Genomic DNA, 4099 nt, shown 5'->3' with positions numbered 1-4099 from the left:
ATATTTCTTTTAACTATTTTAGATGTTTTTTAAATATAAAATTGTGACAAAATTTCAATTTAAAAGAAGATAACATCTAGGAAATAATGTGACTTTAAATCAAGTAATTAAATAAAGGTATGTTGTTTGAGTAACAAGTTTTAAGAAAGTAATTTATCATTAAAGTAATTGGATGAGAAGATTTTAATCTAAAAATTAAAGGAGTAAACAAGATTGAGCTGCAACTTATTACAAGGAATTAAAGGAGTAAAGAAGATTGAAGTTTGTAGTTCATTGGACATTAGTTAAATAACACTAAAACCCGCGGAAGAGGCAAGGAAAACTGCACTAAAGTCATAGCAGACGTTTATTTTTGGTTCTTTCTTTCATTTCAGTATTGGCATTTACAACGTGCTTTGAGATTCTGCAGAATGCAGTATATGGAAAAGAGGTGAATCACATTTCCTGAGGAGAAACTATATGATAAATTACACTCAGTTAAAGGTCAAAAAGGAGGACGAGATACTAATCACTCAGTTTCACCTCCAAGCAGAAGAGGTAGCCATGTGTCTGTTCATCCAACCAAGATAAAGGGCATCGTCTTTATGTTCAAGCCTATAATTTTTACTGAAGTCCTTTAGGAGATTTTGGGTAGCAGCGATGACAGAAGAGCTCAATTGGCACTGTTTAAATCCAGCCATGGAAAGTCTCGACCTCCACTTTCCCAAAAGTTCATGCCTTTCAACTCTCTCAGCCCCCTCACAGGCTATCATGTTGACAATGTCTCGTGCCACACAGTGCTGCTCTGCGCTCACGCGCTTCTGATCATCTCTGGGGCAGGCCACATCAATGGATTCAAACATGGCAGTGTAGTAATCCAAGGTCTCAAGAAACCTGTAAAAGAAAGGAGATGTATTGGTGTTGGATTCTTGCTCCACAAGGGTGACAACCTTGGGAGATAAGCTCTTAACCAACCTCAACAATCTATCTCTGTGATTCTCGGTGCTCACGCTCTCATCTGCCATGTGGTGCAAAACAAAAGGAAAATTTACTGCCAGAGCTTCCCCGGGTCTAATTTCAATACTTCCTCGCACAACATCACAGCCAGACATTGCAGCAGTGTGAAATTCAAACGGAACTCCACAAGACCTCGCAAATTCTGACAACCTTTCTCCTACAATCTCAAGTCCTCCACCTCGAGCTTGAATCGAATGCGAATCATCAACACCGGTCACGCGAAGGGAAGGGGGTCCCCCAGGCCTATGTGCAAGAGCCTGGATAAGTAAATACCACTGTGTGCCCTGTGCTATTTGGAAATCCATTATATGAATCCTGGACTCGTTAGCCATAGCTTCTGTAATGACAGCATTTGCAGATATGTATGCAAACTTCCAGTATGGACAAATCTGGTACAGGATGTGCATGTAACTCAGCAGTTCTTTGCTTGTTGGTTGTTCACACTTCAAGGATTTGTAGATGAGATGCCCTGATGATTCCAACCTTGCTCTAAGCCCCTCCAACAAGTAAGCACCCAACCTCTGAATCGGATCTCCAGAGACTGATACCATTTTCCCCAATACATTATCCATCCACCCTCTTGCTGTTGGAACATCTTCATCAGACACGGCCTGCGCACATACCCTGAGGACTCCTTTCAGGTCAAATCGTGAAATATTTTCAGCAATCTGCTCCCAGTCATGCTTAGCCAGCTGAGATGCTCCGTCGAGTCTGCTGCCCTTGACGCAGCAGCCAAAACTGTCTTCGATGTCCGATTCGTCAGGCCCCAACAATGAAATCTCCAGTTCTCTGAGTTTGTGCTTCAGTTCATGCCCATCGTCAACGCTAGACAAACCGCTTATTGGCGATCCATAGGTGTTGTCAGAGGATTGGTGGTGATCTGAATAGCACGAATGAGAACCTTGTGGAGAAAATGGACTCCTTTTAGATGATACACTGGCATAGGAAGGAGAATCATCACACTCCGTGAAACCGGTAGTTGGTGCAGGGCATGATTCCAGAGTGAAGTATTGCTCCTTGCAGCTTTCAAAAGAAAAGCTTGTTTCCTGGCTGCTGCTATGACGGGCATCGTGGCATAGATCGCTCTGCAAAACGTGGTAGATGCCTTGCACAGGCTGGTGGCGATAGAAGTGTACACCAGCCGAACTTGCGTGTTTCTGAGACGTTTGCATCTAGAAAGAACTTGAAACTACGCCAAGAAAAACTAACGACAATAACAAGTACTCAATCTCTGTGATTGCAAAGGTTCCTCCCAACCACACTGGGTAACTCGATGCTCATTCAGAGACACAGAGCTTAGCAGTAAAATTTCGCAGATTACTCACAGCCGCCAGTTTAATACGAGTTGCTAGATGCAATAATCGTGAATTCACAGATGTTTTGAGGAACCACAGTCTGCATGGTAAGATAAAATTATCAGGAACACCTCACGGTGAATAAACCAAACAAAAATATATTGAAACAATTTAACAGATCAAGATCTAAAAGTAAGGTGGAGCTGAAGAAAAGTAAATTCAAGCTTCCCGAGAGCTATACAGCTTCTCCAGGAGTCGTGAGATGCAAACTCACTCTTGTGGAAGTAGGATTTCTTCAAAGGTAAGAGGAGGTTGGATTAATTTTCAGAATCTGAATTATCAGTTAAGGATCCCAAACAAACCACCCAACATTTATTCATTATTTCAAATACGCTTTAAGTTATCATACACCAGTAACCAATTAAGTTTCCCAACCGAGACATCATTAAATAATAGAACACCGAAGAGAATTTCCTTATGTTAATAAGGTAACCAAAAAGCTCAGAAAAAAGAAAAAGAAAAAAGAAAAATCTATATTACTGGTGACGTGTTTCCGAGGAAAAGAACTTTTGATCAGATACGCTAGCAGTGACGCGTATTTTTGAATTGACGAAACGCACCCATAAATTGTAGAAAACATTTTTCCAACAACAACGGAAGAAAGAAAAGTAAGATTCAATCATACATGCCAAGAAATTCATTCCCTTCGACTGCCAAACTCGCAAATCGTCGACATGTTCAGAAAGTGAAAAGCTTGAAGTTCACCTCAAGATACTTAATAATAAAAAGAATGAATTTTTTTTAGCTGATAAAATAAAGCTGGAAGCAGTTCCTGGAAGCCCAGTAAATTGAATGGTTGACAAACGGGAATACTAGGTAGAGAGTGTGGAGAAAAGGGTGAATTTAGAATATTGAAAGAAAAAATTATGTATCAGATGAGACAAGCATGAAGCAATGTCCAGAAGGGATGAACAGATGTAGCTGAAACCTAGGAAGTGTCGATGGAAAGCATACCTGTGTGATGGTGAAGTCAGAGTTGTTTAACAGAGAGAGAGGAGAGAAAGCAGAGAAAAAGGAATGAACTAGTTGTGGTGTGGTTGAGTTATGATTTTATAATATAAAAATAATGAGTGGAGTTAAAAGAAAGGGTGGGTACGAAACAGTGGTATTTACGAGGAAGTTAAAAAAACACATGTTGGAAAAATCCGTATGTAATATGACTCGGTTGGGTTGAACAAGGTTAAGGAAGGAACTAGGAAAGTCAGCTAAACTACCATTGGTGGAATTCAATTATTTTGAACATAACATAAACAATCTTCTTCAACACTCCCTTCCCATGTGCTCTCTCACTAATCATAAATTATCATCAACTCGTTCATCACCACGTCAAGTATGATCTCAACCAATACATCATTCAGGGAATTTCTAAATTTCTAAATATATTTTATTTGAATAAAATACGGTCAAAATAAATATCGAAGATTTTATCTCACGATAATAATATTGACAAAATTTTAACTATTTATGTGTTATTATGTTATTTATTCAAAATATTCTATAATTAATAATAATAATTATAAATACTAATATAAATCGATCACTGACACGTAAATTTTACTAAAATATTATTAATCAAATGTTGTCAAAATATTATTATTCTTTATTTTTTAAGTTTTCTTAAACAAATGTTTTTGACTTTCTTTGTATAGGAGGAGGGTGAAAAGGCATTCTTTGTATAGGAGGAGGGTGAAAAGGCAATGAAAGGATGAAAAGAAAGAGTTCAAATTGAAGTTGTTAAGATGCAAGAT

The 4099-nt window shown here is 38.5% G+C and overlaps 1 pseudogene across 3 annotated transcripts; it reads right to left on the bottom strand.

Annotated features, from left to right (window-relative positions):
* Window positions 1–323: 323 nt before the first annotated feature.
* Window positions 324–3454, bottom strand: LOC124836554 (scarecrow-like protein 13 pseudogene; annotated as a pseudogene). 3 transcript variants are annotated; one of them, XR_015783946.1, is made up of 2 exons: window positions 3306–3454; window positions 324–2391 (listed from the first exon to the last, which is right to left on the bottom strand). The product of XR_015783946.1 is annotated as a scarecrow-like protein 13 pseudogene, transcript variant X1 (transcript). The 3 variants fall into 3 exon arrangements; XR_015783947.1 differs by lacking the exon at window positions 3306–3454 and adding an exon at window positions 2566–3287; XR_015783948.1 differs by lacking the exon at window positions 3306–3454 and adding an exon at window positions 2977–3287.
* Between the last annotated feature and the right edge of the window lie 645 nt (window positions 3455–4099).

The sequence above is a fragment of the Vigna umbellata genome, chromosome 1, assembly GCF_029865625.1.
Source record: "Vigna umbellata cultivar VRB3 chromosome 1, Vumbellata_1.0, whole genome shotgun sequence".
Classification (NCBI taxonomy): Eukaryota; Viridiplantae; Streptophyta; class Magnoliopsida; order Fabales; family Fabaceae; genus Vigna; species Vigna umbellata.
The sequence above is the reverse complement of the archived record's forward strand: the minus strand, read 5'-3'. Positions and strand labels throughout refer to the sequence as shown.